This window comes from Thalassophryne amazonica, chromosome 5 (genome assembly GCF_902500255.1).
Source record: "Thalassophryne amazonica chromosome 5, fThaAma1.1, whole genome shotgun sequence".
NCBI lineage: Eukaryota > Metazoa > Chordata > Actinopteri > Batrachoidiformes > Batrachoididae > Thalassophryne > Thalassophryne amazonica.
This window is the reverse complement of record NC_047107.1, coordinates 64,291,909-64,308,582: the sequence shown is the minus strand read 5'-3', so window position 1 is coordinate 64,308,582 and position 16,674 is coordinate 64,291,909.

Here is a 16,674-nt window from a genome sequence, read left to right as displayed (position 1 = left end):
GGTTTCACGAGATTCTGGATATATTGTGGATGTCAGTTGGCAATAAGAAGACAGGAACAAACATCCTGTATGGTCTCAAGCTTCAATGATAAAAGGTTTCTGTGTGTAACTTCTTAGCTGGAAAAAATGGTTTAGAGAATGTCAATAGTGATAAAAGCACACAAAGTGATTTGTTCTTTTGTGTGGCTCATGTTGGTCTTTACAATCAAATTATTTGGTCCCACAAAAAAAGGTTTTTTGATTCCACTTGTCTGTGCTCTCCTGATGAACATATACAAACACATATTCATACCAGAGGGAATCTGTACATTCATACAGCGTGCAGTGGAAATGGTGATATAGTGAGTAATGATGGTGATGATTTCTCTTTGAACATAGACCAGTCTGTCGTGATACGATGTAATTAATAAAAAGTATTATGTCACATCACAGGCTCCTGTTACTGACTACACTGAAGTGTAAAGTGAGTGTGAGTGATGGAAAAACGTGTTAAATTGAATCAGGTCATAGAACTGGAGTGTTTGAGTGATGTTACAATTCTCCCATTTAATTAATCCTAGTATAAAGATAGTGTGCTTTTAAAAAAAAAAGAACACTTGCTGAGTTTGCAGATTAACAGCAAGCCTTCGCAGGGAATTGTAGGAGCAAATTGAACAAGCGAGTGCGCTGAAATCTCTTATGTAATTAAGCAACAGCTGAATTATATATTGTCCTTTTACAAAAAGCTGTGTCTACAAATGGTCTTTTAATAAAAACATCATCGGTAAGGAAATGAGAAATGCACAGTGAAGCACAAAATTCACCTTAATGTAAAGAGTGTCAGTGGGCGGGTCCGTTTGCAGGGAAGGAAAGTACCTAGAGTCAGCATACCATGTGTGTGTGTGTGTGTGTGTGTGCGTGTGTGCATGTACGCTCTGCTTGCATGAATGCAAAGTGTTCTCAGCCGTGCACAGAAGTCCTCCGCTCAGCACTTTGACCTCGTAAATAACACTTTTAATCAACGGATGCGTGCACACGGTTTTAAGGATGAGAGAGACTGTAAAAGCTGATCTACTACAAGATGGCTGCTCACGTAACCACATTATTTTAAACCGGGCCAGATAGGGTTTTCTTTCTTCCTAAGTATGACTTGGCCCCAGAACTTCATATCTGCTGTGTACGTTTTGGAGCGGAGCCATCAAACTGCTCTTGTCTCTGAAAACTGCTTCAGGCCCTGACAACCAGAGGACACCATCACAAACAGCAAAATAAATCATTAGCTGTAACTGATTATTATTAATTAACTCATTCGCTTTAGGGAACAATTAAGTAAAAAACAAAACAAAATGGAAATCAATGCCAGCAAATTATTTTCTTATCTTTTTCACAAAAAGGGGTGTTTGGGGTGGGGTGGGGGACAATACTGACCATAACCTACATTGCAGCGGCCAACCTCAAACTTGTACAAGGCCTCAGCAAAGGGATAATTTGCAGTAGCAAGTTTGATCATGATCCATGAAGTGCTTTTGGTATCACTTAAGGTTTCAGACTCAGCCCCCTTGTGACCACAGGTAGAATCAAAATCCATTCAAAAGTCAAATTTTCCCAAGTCGTTTTTAGTCTTACGTTACGATCTCATATTATGTACAACCCCTAGCAATAATTATGGAATCACCGGCCTCGGAGGATGTTCATTCAGTTGTTTAATTTTGTAGAAAAAAAGCAGATCACAGACATGACACAAAACTAAAGTCATTTCAAATGGCAACTTTCTGGCTTTAAGAAACACTATAAGAAATCAAGAAAAAAAATTGTGGCAGTCAGTAACGGTTACTTTTTTAGACCAAGCAGTGGGAAAAAAATATGGACTCACTCAATTCTGAGGAATAAATTATGGAATCACCCTGTAAATTTTCATCCCCACAACTAACACCTGCATCAAATCAGATCTGCTCGTTAGTCTGCATCTAAAAGGAATGATCACACCTTGGAGAGCTGTTGCACCAAGTGGACTGACATGAATCGTGGCTCCAACACGAGAGATGTCAATTGAAATAAAGGAGAGGATTATCAAACTCTTAAAAGAGGGTAAATCATCACGCAATGTTGCAAAAGATGTTGGTTGTTCACAGTCAGCTGTGTCTAAACTCTGGACCAAATACAAACAACATGGGAAGGGTGTTAAAGGCAAACATACTGGTAGACCAAGGAAGACATCAAAGCGTCAAGACAGAAAACTTAAAGCAATATGTCTCAAAAATCGAAAATGCACAACAAAACAAATGAGGAACAAATGGGAGGAAACTGGAGTCAACGTCTGTGACCGAACTGTAAGAAACCACCTAAAGGAAATGGGATTTACATACAGAAAAGCTAAACGAAAGCCATCATTAACACCTAAACAGAAAAAAACAAGGTTCCAATGGGCTAAGGAAAAGCAGTCGTGGACTGTGGATGACTGGATGAAAGTCATATTCAGTGATGAATCTCGAATCTGCACTGGGCAAGGTGATGATGCTGGAACTTTTGTTTGGTGCCGTTCCAATGAGATTTATAAAGATGAGTGCCTGAAGAGAACATGTAAATTTCCACAGTCATTGATGATATGGGGCTGCATGTCAGGTAAAGGCACTGGGGAGATGGCTGTCATTACATCATCAATAAATGCACAAGTTTACGTTGATATTTTGGACACTTTTCTTATCCCATCAATTGAAAGGATGTTTGGGGATGATGAAATCATTTTTCAAGATGATAATGCATCTTGCCATAGAGCAAAAACTGTGAAAACATTCCTTGCAAAAAGACACATAGGGTCAATGTCATGGCCTGCAAATAGTCCGGATCTTAATCCAATTGAAAATCTTTGGTGGAAGTTGAAGAAAATGGTCCTTGACAAGGCTCCAACCTGCAAAGCTGATCTGGCAACAGCAATCAGAGAAAGTTGGAGCCAGACTGATGAAGAGTACTGTTTGTCACTCATTAAGTCCATGCCTCAGAGACTGCAAGCTGTTATAAAAGCCAGAGGTGGTGCAACAAAATACTAGTGATGTGTTGGAGCGTTCTTTTGTTTTTCTTGATTCCATAATTTTTTCCTCAGAATTGAGTGATTCCATATTTTTTCCCTCTGCTTGGTGTAAAAAGTAACCGTTACTGACTGCCACGATTTTTTTTCCTGATTTCTTATAGTGTTTCTTAAAGCCAGAAAGTTGCCATTTGAAATGACTTTAGTTTTGTGTCATGTCTGTGATCTGCTTTTTTCCTACAAAATTAAACAACTGAATGAACATCCTCCGAGGCCGGTGATTCCATAATTTTTGCCAGGGGTTGTATATGTCGCAGACATGAACAAGCAATGCTCTTCAATATCTTACCATATCATTTACATTCTTCAGACTTTTTTTGAGTAAATGCTTCAGGGGAGCATTAGCATGGCTAAACCCTTTCATCTTCTGGGGAGCTCTGCTCCCCCAGACCCCCCCCCCCCCCCCTTCCCCTTTAAGCATTTTCTTTTTTTTTTCCTCTCACATGTCTGGAAGCTCCTCACCATCTAACCATGTTATTTATAGGTCCTTCAGACTTTTTTTTCAGTAAAATGGTTCTTGGGAGCATGAGCATGGCTAAAACATTCAGCTTTTGCCTTTACAAGTATTTTTTTTTCTTTCATCTTCTGGGGGGACTCCACCCCACAGACTCCCCTAATTACAGCCCTCTTAACCCCCTGCCGCTTTAAGCATTTTTTAAATGTAGATGTAAATTAATATTCAACATTTTCAGCTCGTTGACAGTAGGGCTGTACAATATGGCCAAACTACTGTATCTCAATATTGTCATATCAGTGTGATATACGATATGACTATGATTTGACACAAAGTGCAGCAACAGTGAAAATTAAACATTCTTAAATAAAACTAATAATACCACACTCATTTTGCACTCATCAAGAGGTTAGGCTAATGTCCCCTCCAAAACTACTGGAACACTTGGAATTTCACACATTTTAATGTGTTTATGCCATTTTAAATACAAGAAATACAAAAAAATAAAGAATAAAAATTTCTAAAATTGTCTTCCTCAAACTGAAAGCAAATCTCTAAAACTTGATAATACCTGTAAATAATAATCAGATTTATTGCCTGTTTTCTTCAGGCATTTCAGGGGATGGAAACATGAACATTTCCAAGTCACTTAATATGTTCTGAAGAAATACAAAGGTTTCTTTGACCAAAACATGAAATCTAGGCTTGCATCTCAGATGTACTTTCTGGCAAATTGTAGCTGAACTTTCAGGTCTTCTTTTTAAGAAAATCCTCCTCTACACCACTTCATCCAATCCACCTTACCTGCATGTCTTTGGATGTGGGAGGAAGCTGAAGCACCCTAATTCTTGCAAACACGAGGAGAACATGCAAACTCCACACAGAGACAGGCCACGGGTGAGAATCAATCCCACAACCTTCCTCCTCTGAGGCAACAGTGCTAACCACTATGCCACTGTGCTGCCCTAATGCACGACACTGGTTCAAAATGATTTTAACCAGTCATGTGCTGTGGTGCCACCTATTGATTAGTTTAGGAATGTGCATCCAGATTTTAAAAAGAATTTGTATTTCATATTTATGTTGTTTCATGCTGTGAAATGTCTTTGGCAGTTAAACCTTTGTGTACATATCACATGTTCTGTACTTCAAAGCCACAGGGACACTCTTACTCCCTATAACGTCCCCCTGCCTTAATAACATAGAATTAGCAACAGCTTCATCCCAGAAGATTTAACTACCGTGACCAAGGACAAGTGGTGGTGGGAGGAAACATGTCACTGCATAAGTACAGAGTGAAAACAAATGGCAGGACAATGTTTGAGAGGAGGCAGTAAGACAAAGATGAGGCAAACCAAAGCTGCTCAGCACTGACATGCACCAGTTTGAGTTTTTTAAGGGAGTCACAGGCAGTAATTAGCCACAGTACTTACAGCACTGCACCTGTGTGATGACATCACCATCACCACAGAAGAAGCATTTCAGTGGCTGTGTTCCCTGTGTGTGCTCGTGTGTCACACATGTGCGAACACGTGAACGAATGTTCCAAGCTGCAGGACCAAGTGAAATGTTTGAAATTGTGGGTTTATTCATTTGTTACTTCCACAAGTGTATAGATGATATTTGTATCCCTTGTAGTAGTATACCCATTTGAAACTAAAAATAAGCAACTATACATTTGGTTTACTTATTACGTATGTACTGATGGGATAACAGTTTATACTTAAAGTGTACTTTGCTTATACTGACAGTTACACAAAAAAAAATCTGTATAATTACTTATACTTATACTGATAAATATACAAATATTTAGTGGATCCAGAAAGTATTCACAGCTCTTCACATTTTCCACATTTTGTTATGTTAAAGTCTTATTCCAGTATGGAGTAACCCCCCCTCAAAATTCTACTCACAACACCCCATAATGACAAAATGAAATTTTGCAAATTTATTAAAAAAATAAAAAAAACTAAGAAATCACACGTACATGAGTATTCACACCCTCTGCTCAATACTTTGTTGATGCACCTTTGACAGCAGTTACAGCCACATGTCTTCTTAAATATGATGCCACAAGCTTGGCGCACCTATCTTTGGGCAGTTTCGCTCATTCCTCATTGCAGCACCTCTCAAGCTCCAATAGGTTGGATGGGGAGTGTCACTGCACAGCCATTTTCAGATCTCTCCAGAGGTGTTCAATCGGATTCAGGTCTGGACTCTGGCTGGGCCACTCAAGGACATTCACAGAGTTGTTCTGAAGCCACTCCTTTGATATCTTGGCTGTGTGCTTAGGGTCATTATCCTGCTGAAAGATAAACCGTCACTCCAGTCTGCGGTCAAGAGCGCTGTGGAGCAAGTTTTCATCCAGGATGTCTCTGCACATTGCTGCATTCATCTTTCCCTCAATCCTGATGAGTCTCCCAGTTCCTGCCTCTGAAAAACATCCCCACAGCATGATACTGCCACCACCATGCTTCACTGTAGGGATGGTGCCTGGTTTCCTCAAAACATGACACCTAGCATTCACACCAAAGAGTTCAATCGTTGTCTCATCAGATCAAAGAATTTTGTTGGTCTGAGAGTCCTTCAGGTGCCTTTTGGCAAACTCCAGGCGGGCCGCCATGTGCCTTTTACTAAGGAGTGGCTTCAGTGTGGCCACTCTACCATACAAGTGATCAGCTTGGTGGATTGCTGCAAAATGGTTGTCCTTCCAGAAGGTTCTCCTCTCTCCACAGAGGAATGCTGGTGCTCTGACAGAGTGAGCATCGGGTTAGTGGTTAATGGCGCATTCACACCAGATGACACAGCGGCGACAGGTTGCCATGGACGCGAATGAAGCGACGCAAATTAAGCGATTTTGAGCGATTGGCACGTTTGTGGCGTGATATCGCGTCGCGTTGCCTTCCTCCACAAATTGAAAAAGCTGAACTTTTTCTTCTTGTCGCGTCGCGATGACCAATCAGCGACTGGATATGTAGTGACGTGGAGATGTCTGGAGTTTATACTTGATGTGGACATGTCCTGTTTCTGGCAGCCAGCCTGTGAGCAGGACTTATGTCCCTTTTGTCCTTTATTTCACAATTATGACAGAGTGTGAGGGGAGAGCAAGCAGCAGCACCGCAGCAGCGGCAGCAGCCAGTTTTTTTTGTCACGTGCGCACGCGAACGAATCGTCCGTGAAGATTATTTTATTTATTAACTACACAGATGTATGATAAAACAAATGGTGACTGGTTTATAACACAGTTATGACAGCGTTTGAGAGGAGAGCGAGCAGCAGCACCACAGCAGCAGCGGCAGCCAGTTTTTTGTTTTTGTTTTTTTTAATTGTTCACATGTGTGCGCGCAAACGGGACATAAGGTCCTCAAACTGGGTCCTGGAGAGGTAGAAATACTGCTGAAAACGGCCGTCATCCAGACGCTATTCCTGTAGCAAATGATGAAACGCCCCAAATTGTGAATGTCTCATGAGGATGTTGTGAACCCAGGGACGGCGCCGCTGGCAAAGTTTGTCAGTTTTCAACAACAAATACAGCACAGCAACTCGCTCCGTGTGATCAAGGTCTGTCGTGTTGACTTGACGGCGAGCGGAATGGAAGCTCCTCCTATTTGATGATGCATTGGGGTGAATTTTTGCATCGAAAGCAGAGCGACACACCGGCGATGGTGGCGCGTCCATCGCCAGGATGCGAATTTGTGGCGTCGCATGTCGTCCGGTGTGAATGTGGCATAAGGCCTTTGTTTCCAATCACTCAGTTTAGATGGGCGGCCAGCTCTAGGAAAAGTCCTGATGGATCCGAACATCTTCCATTTATAGATGATTGAGGCCACTGTGCTCATTGGGACCTTCAAAGCAGCAGAAGAGTTTCTGTACCGTTCCCCAGATTTGGGCCTTGAGACAATCCTGTCTCGGAGGTCTCATGTGGCATGTGTGAAGGAAGTGAAAGGTTGTCTTTACATTCTGAAATACATTATTAGACTATAATATGCATATGTCACAGGCAAGAATGAGCGGAACTCATCAGCATCTCACCATGTCATTTAGGTCCTTCAGACTTTATTTTGAGTAAATGCTTCAGGGGAGCATTAGCATGGCCCCCCAGACCACCCGCCTTTTTAACCATTTTTCTTTATTTGCCTCTCACATGCCTGGAAAAGCTCCTCACCATCTAACCATGTGCTTTAGGTCCTTCAGACTTTTTTCAGTAAAATGGTTCTTGGGACCATGGGCATGACTAAAACCTTTGTCAGAGGGAGTTTTTCCTTACCACTGTTGCTCTGGGGGTTGGTAAGGTTAGACCTTACTTGTGTGAAGCGCCTTGAGGCAACCTTGTTGTGATTTGCCGCTATATAAATGAAAATAAATTGAAAATAAATTGAATACATACAAACATACAACCCCAATTCCAATGAAATTGGGACATTGTGTGAAATGTAAATAAAAACAGAATACAATGATTTGCAAATCCTCTTCAACCTATATTCAACTGAATACACCACAAAGACAAGATATTTAATGTTCAAACTGACAGACTTTTTTGTTTTTGTGCAAATATTTGCTCATTTTGAAATGGATGCCTGCAACACATTTCAAAAAAGTTGGGACGGGGTAAGAAAAGACTTGGAAAGTTGATGAACACTCAAAGAACACGTAATTGGAAACAGGTGAGTGTCATGATTGAGTATAAAAGGAGCATCCCCAAAAGGGTCAGCCGTTCACAAGCAAAGATGGGGCAAGGATCACCACTTCGTGAACAACTGCGTGAAAAAATAGTCCAACAGTTTAAGAACAATGTTTCTCAACATTCAATTGCAAGGAATTTAGGGATTCCATCATCTAAAGCCCATAATATAATCAAGATTCAGAGAATCTAGAGAACTTTCTACATGTAGCAAGGCTGAATACCAACATTGAATGCCCGTGACCTTTGATCCCTCAGGCAGCACTGCATTAAAAGTCAACATCATTATGTAAAGGATCTTACCGCATGGGCTCAGGAACACTTCAGAAAACCATTGTCAGTTAACACAGTTCGTCGCTACATCTACAAGTGCAAGTTAAAACTCTACCATGCAAAGTGAAAGCCATACATCAACAACATCCAGAAATGCTGCCGCCTTCTCTGGGCCCGAGGTCATTTGAAATGGACAAATGCAATGTGTAAAAGTGTGCTGTGGTCTGATGAGTCCACATTTCAAATTGTTTTTGGAAATCATGGATGTCGTGTCCTCTGGACAAAAGATGAAAAAGACCATCCAGATTGTTACCAGTGCAAAGTTGAAAAGTTGAAAAGCCAGCATCTGTGATGGTATGGGGGGTGGGGTGGGGGGGGGGGGTGTTAGAGCTGTCCCAGGTTTTTTGAAACATGTTGCAGGCATCCATCTCAAAATGAGCAAATATTTGCATAAAAACAATAAAGTTTATCAGTTTAAACATTAAATATCTTGTCTTTGTGGTGTATTCAATTGAATATAGGTTGAAGAGGATTTGCAAATCATTGTATTCTGTTTTTATTTACATTTTACACAATGTCCCAACTTCATCGGAATTGGGGTTGTAACACATTAAGACACACATGCACACACACAAATATTGGTCAATGCACACAGTAAATTAATCTTTTCTGTTATCAGTATTGTTTTATCAGTTACATTTACCTACCTCGCAAAGCTTTGAAGATGAAGACGGCTTCCACGCGGCTGACTTTATTTTCCCAAATTTTTCATCTATTGGGATCTGAAGGGAATCTGTACATCTTGAACCACTTGTTATGTCTTTTTGGGCATCCGAATGCAACCCAACATTTTCAGCAAATAAATAAGCTGCTAAACACACAGATAGCGTAAGAGCGAACTTGAATTTGGCCCCAAGAATGCACCGTGAGTCACGTGACCATTTTCTTCTGGCTCGTCATGTCGCTACTCTCTGTATAAGGGATTCTCCCCCAATGTACCCTTCGCCTTTCCCTTCTCAGCAAGCAGGGGTGCCTGCATCTGCAGGGAGCGCCAAATTGCCAATTCCCCATTCCCCATACAGTGGTATGATAACTGCTTTGCGGCACAGATGATTTTTTTTAAGTGCTTGTGGCGCCCCCATGTGTCATGAAAAAATGCCGCCCCGGGCGGCTGCCTGGTTTTCCCGTGCCAAAAACCACTGCTGTTAACAACATTTACCAGGAAATAGCTGTCATAAATTTGAGAGATTTTATGCACAAATGTAGATATGGGCCAGTGCATTTGTGACTAAAATTGCACAATACCTCAAAGACAGAAGACAGTTGACTAAAAGTATTTCTGCCGAACAGCCTTTGTGTTAATTAGAATCTCACTCTATTCCAATTCAGTGGGCTAATTAATATGATCCTAAGTGACCACCTTTGAGCAAAGGCTAAAATTTGACGAGTAACTCGCAATCCTTAAATCTAATGTGTATTCATATATAGTGGTTGGAGTTGAGAAATATGCATAGAAATGACAAACCGGGAATACTCGCTGAATAATTGTGCATGCAGTGTAGATGCAGAAAAGACAAAAGAAGAAATAGCCCATTAATGTAGTGAAGTGGGTGTACTTTCGGTATGCCACAGTGCTAGTGGCGTAATGGAGCGCGTGTGAACTGCAGATTAATTGCAAAATTTACATATGTGTGGTTTTGTGTCATGGTGACTTGTTTTTAAAGTGATTACTCCATTAATTTTGATGCATTTGTCGTAAAATTGCAGTCTGACAGGAGGTTAATGCACCTGTGCATGCATGTTGTGCGGTCCTGAATGCAGCCTGTTAAATCCAGCCTCATGCTCTCCTTGCTGCAGGCTCAGTGCACTTCTGGATCCAAAAAAGAAAAAAACAATTGACAGAAACGCTCAAATACACACTCATCACTCACTCATCTTCAACTGCTTTTCCGGGTTCGGGTCGTGGAGGTAACAGCTCCAGCAGGGGACCCCAGACTTCCCTTTCACGTGCCACATTGACCACCCAAGGCGTTCCCAGACTAGTGTGGAGATATAATCTCTCTACCTAGTCCTGGGTCTTCCCCGGGGTCTCCTCCAGGTGGATGTGCCTGGAACACCTCCCTTGGGAGGCGCCCAGGAGGCATCCTTACCAGATGCCAGAACCACCTCAGCTGGCTCCTTTCAACGTGAAGGAGCAGCAACTCTACTCCGAGCCTCCCATGGATGACCAAACTTCTCACCTTATCTCTAAGGGAGACATCAGCCATCCTCCTGAGGAAGCCCATTTCGGCTGCTTGTACCCGCAATGTAGTTCTTTCGGTCATGACCCAACACTCATGACCATAGGTGAGAGTAGGAACGAAGATTGACCAGTAGATCGAGAGCTTCGCCTTTTGGGTCCCTTTTTGTCACAACAGTACGATAGAGCGAATGCAGTACCACCCCTGTTGCGGCAATTTTCTGGGCCAATTTCATGCTCCATTGTCCTCTCACTCGTGAACAAGACCCCGAGGTACTTGAACTCCTTCACTTGGGGCAAGGCCGTATTCCCTACCGGAGTAGGCACTCCATCGGTTTTCTGTTGAGAACCATGGCCTCAGATTTAAAGGGGCTGGTCCTCATCCCAGCCGCTTCACACTCGGCGGTGAACCGATCCAGTGAATCTTGGAGGTCACCGGCCGATGAAGCCAACAGGACCACATCATCTGCAAAAAGCAGTGAGTAGACCCTGAGCCCACCAAACTGGAAACCCTCCTCCCTCCAACTACGCCTCAATATCCTGTCTATGAATATCACAAACAGGATTGTGACAAGGCACAGCCCTGGCGGAGGCCAAACTCTACCGGAAACCAGTCCAACTTACTGCAGAGCACCCGAACACAGCTCTCGCTTTGCGAATACAGAGATTGGATGGCCCTGAGAAGGGACCCCCTCACTCCATACTCCCACAGCACCTCCTACAGTATCTCCCGGGGTACCCGATCATACACCTTCTCCAAGTCCACAAAACACATGTAGACTGAGTGGGCATAGTCCCAGGCACCCTCCAGGATCCTTGTGAGAGTAAAGAGCTGCTCGGTTGTTCCACGACCAGGACGGAACACATTGTTCCTCTTCAATTAGAGGTTCGACTATCGGCCGAACCGTCCTTTAAAGCACCCTGGAGTAGACTTAACCAGGGAGGCTGAGTAGTGTGATGCCCCTGTAATTGGCACACACTCTCTGGTCCCCCTTTTTAAATACACACACGGACAGAAACTGACAGAAACTTAACTCATCTGCACATGATGCGTGTCTCCCTCCCTCCATTCCTATTACCCTCCTCCCCCGTGTCTCTCCACTCGCCTCACCCTGGCTTCGTCCCTGCCACCTCGAAGGCAGCGCTGTTTTTACTGCTGCAGCCTTCAACTACCCAAGCTGGGCAGTGCAGGCCCCTCCTGCTGCAGCCTTCACCCACTGTGCCTCAATTACGATGACAGACTGCCTCAAGTTTAGTGCACATAAACGTCAAATGTATATGTGTTGTCTTTAATTCTGATGTGTGCCATTATTACGGTAAACAAGTAATAATTGTGGATTAATTGCTGTATCTTGTCTGAGGTAATTGGAGTGTAAAGATAATTTCATTGTTGTTGCACTCGTGTAATGACAATGACAATAAATCTCATATCATATCAAATATTGGAGAAGTTGAGGACAAAATGTTCATCTCTTCCCTGTCTGTCTTGAGCTCACTGAACTAAGTGTCTCACTCAAAGCTTGTGCACAGCCAAGCTGGCAGAAAGTTCACAGCTCTGGAAAATAAGATAGCACACATTTTCCAGGCAGCTGCTCATCAGTCCCACTGACCTGAATTAATTCTGATGGTAGGACTAATGTATTTATTCTGAAAGCATTATATATAAATATATTGTTATTCTCTAAAAAGTAAACTTAAACTTAAACTTTCACTTATTTTGACAAAGGCTATTTTTTTATTCTCAGATATAATCCATATTGCAATTTAACACAACAATTAAGTATTTTATTTTAAAATGTTATGTAAAACATTGGACACTTTGTTTTCATGTTTCATTCAGGTTGACAGGCAAAAGTTCCTTGTTTTCATTGTTCATTAAGTTGTTTTTTAAGGCCCCTTCACACATAGTGCAAAGTTTGGACAATGTTTGGACAATGTGGTAAAACAGCGCAAAACACTTTGAATTTGCACACCATGAAACATTACACTGACGGGTAGGCATGCACAACGCCAGCGCAACGGTTTGTGCACACACGGTGTCTGTCGTGCAGGAACAGCAGCTCACGCTGCTGCAGCTGCTTGCATTGTGTTCCATGGAACGAGCTGCACCACATCGTGCTGCTGATTTAGAGGAAAATGAAATAAAAACCAGCTGTATAATTAGTGAATATCACTGGGTTGATATAAATAATACATAAAGGGGCATGCAAAAAAAACTACCACTCACAAGATTTGAACCCCCACCACCTGATTACCAGACAACTCTACCACTGCACCATAATCACTGTCTCATAACAGGGGCATGAAATGGCTCTAATCAACAAGCAGACAAACATGTTTTCTAAAACAAAGAAGAAAAGCTTTGTGATAACTGACCAAACAGCGTTTGCTATGGTATATTTCTGCTGATAGGTGACTGAAAGTGGCGTATTTGTCGTACTGTTGGCCTGTCACATGGTCCTGCAGAGCGCAGCTCACTGTCCTGTCAGCCAAACGTGATGTTAAGATCGCCTGCTGCGTGTCCACATAAACTGACGCTCCGGTCCAGCTGGAACTGACAGTGTGCGCGCTCTCCAGCTAGTCGCAAGCAATATATGTTTTCTATGTGAGTACAGCAAGCGCACACGCACATGTCCGTCAAAACATGGTGCGTGTTCTGCAGTTCTGAAGTCCAGGACCAGCCATGTCAACAACTGCCACGCCCCCGTCCGTTCAGAGCACAGACCAAAGTGTCACTCTCTGATCAGATGAGATGTGCCTCACCTGCGGGGGGGCACGAACCACACACATACACGTGTTGGGGGGGAGCGCGACACACACACACACACACACACACACATATTGTGGGGGGAGCCGATGGCACACCACATCTCGGCAACTCCACAGTTGTAGGGACCTTGGACAAATTTCACAGCGAGTACAACAGTGGTGGTCAGCAGTCTCTTGTCATGCCAACAGTGCGACTGACCACACATTTTCTAAGTGCCATGCGAGCGATGTTAGATGTTCGTGCGTGTCATCTGTAATTTGGCTGATACCTGCCACGAGAAGGTGCGATAAGTTCGTACAGCGCACACTCTGTCTTTCAGCCGCTGGTGTGTGCAAACTGTTGTAGCAACAGGTGTATGAGACATTTGAGGTAGGGACGATTTCACACAGTTTGCACACTATTCCTGCGTAATACGCATTAAGTGCGCACTTTGTCCAAACTTCGCACTGTGTGAGGGAGCCCTTATGGAAAGCAAAATAGTATTTGTATTGCTGTTGTTGTTTTGTTTTGCTTTTGTTTTATTTGTTTGTTTGTTTTCTGTTTTGCTGATCTCAGAAATTATACAATCCCTGTCTTAAAAACTGTATCTGATCTGAACCATGCCTTTTGTACGAGGTCTGTCAATAAAGTATCGTACCTTTATATTTTTTTCAAAAACTATATGGATTTCATTCATATGTTTTTACGTCAGACATGCTTGAACCCTCGTGCGCATGCGTGAGTTTTTCCACACCTGTCGGTGACATCATTCGCCTGTGAGCATGCCTTGGGAAGGAGTGGTCCCGCCCCCTCGTCGGATTTTCATTGTCTGGAAATGGCGGAATGAAAAGGACTTTTTTCCATCAGAATTTTTTCAGAAGCTGTTAGAGACTGGCACCTGGAAACCATTCGAAAAATTTATCTGGCTTTCTGTGAAACTTTTACGGGCTTCACAGAGAATAAGGACTTTTACTACAGTTTTCAGGACTGCTTTAAGGATGGTCAGTGCGCAGCGCTCCGAGCTGCGACGACGCGGCACAAACCACTGGATCATTTCTAAGCTGATGGCTCTGTGGATACGAGACCGTCATGTGCTCTTTCTCTGGTTATCACAAGAGCTGGACATCAGCCATTTTCCGGCAGATTTCACTTTTAACAAGAGATTTTGTCATGGAAAGCTGCGCGGAGGCTTCGTGCGTCACGACCGATTCGCTGATGAAGCGAGACAAAAGAACACCTCCGTTTCGGCGTGTTAGAGGACAAGTTGGGACATGTCTATCTCGGCTTTCAGTGCTTACCAGTCGAGTGAGTATAAGAGAAATTGTGGAGACCTGGACATGTCCCAACTTGTCCTCTAACACTCCGATTTCCAGGTGCCAGTCTCTAACAGCTTCTGAAAAAATTCTGATGGAAAAAAGTCCTTTTCATTCTGCCATTTCCAGACAATGAAAATCCGACGAGGGGGCGGGACCACTTCTTCCCAAGGCGTGCTCACAGGCGAATGACGTCACCGACAGGCATGGAAAAACTCACGCATGCGCATGAGGGTTCAAGCATGTCTGACGTAAAAACATATGAATGAAATCCATATAGTTTTTGAAAAAAATAAAAAGGTACTATACTTTATTGACAGACCTTGTAATCCTTGAAACCCCTATGCAATACCCAAAATAAATTCAAACTTGTGCACCAAATCCAATATGTATGTTGTGCATAAAAAAATAATTGAAAGCCCAGTATTGCCATGACTTTCATGTCCACAATGAGTGTATTGACCATATGTATACTCGTATAGGTATAATCGCAAATAACATCTCTGTTAAGTGAATTCTTGCATGTAAGTACACAAAAGGCATTCTCAGTACACATGGATATGCTTTCCCAAAGCACAGCATCAGAATGGAAAACAGAAAAACAGGACAGCCTCATGAACAAGAGCTATTCTTCATCTTCTGTCTCCCGGAAGGGTTTCCTGTTCCTCCAAAACGGAACAGCCAGTGGCTTTATCAAGATTTATGAGTCAAATCATCATTGGAAATATAAGACACTTGTTGAGGCACAGGGGGAAGACAGGAGAGATACAACACACAGAGAGAGATGGGAGAAATAGGTAGAGAAGGCATGGAAATAGGCATGGAAGGCATGAAGAGAGGGTAGGGAGAGACAAGAAAAAGTGCCAGGCATAGACAGGAAGATGAAGTGAGAGAGATGGATAGACAGAAAGAAAAAGGTCTGTAGATTTAATCTGAAAATCATTTCATACGTATACTAAAGGATTATTAACTGACTGTGAGGTCAGTACGTGTTTTTCGAACGGACCTTGCTTCGCTCAGTTCATACTGACAACATGTCGGTCTGATATCCCCGTACAGACTGAGCAAGTGAGGTTAATATTTCATTTATTATATGGCTATTATATATATAAAACCACGCAAACTTACACTATCACCAAATATGAAAGCTGCTGACGGCTCGTAGTCCGACTTGTTCGCTTCATCTCTATGAAGAACGTCCGGTCTTTAGCTGATAAACTTGCAGTCTGTGTGTTTTTTTTCAGATGCTGTTTAGATATTTATGGAGTATGTTCATGTCTGACTTGCTTTTTCTAATCGCGTTTTTAGCTTCTGGTTTGTAAAGAAAATATGTGTTTCGGACTGATTGTCATGGAAACCGGTCTGATATGGGAAAATATCCGACTGGTAATCAACCAATCAGAGCGCGTAGCGTGGCAGCCATATAATAATGACTTTTATGCTCATACACTGAACAAAAACATAAATCCAACACTTTTGTTTTTGCTCCCATTTTTCATGAGCTGAACTCAAAGATCATTTTCTATGTACACATAATGACTATTTCTCTCAAATATTGTTCACAAATCTGTCTAAATCTGTGTTAGTGAACACTTCTTTACTGAGATAATCCATCCCACGTCACAGGTGTGGCATATCAAGATGATTATGACTATGATTATTGCACAGGTGCCCCCCCCCCCCCCCCACAGACCTCCCCAATAAAGCAAGACTGCACATTTCAGAGTGGCCTTTTATTTTATTGTGGCCAGCCTAAGGCACATCTGTACAATAATCATGCTGTCTAATCAGCATCTTGATATGCCACACCTGTGAGGTGGGATGGATTATCTCAACAAAGGAGAAATGCTCACTAACACAGATTTAGACAGATCTGTCAACAATATTTGAGAGAAATAGGT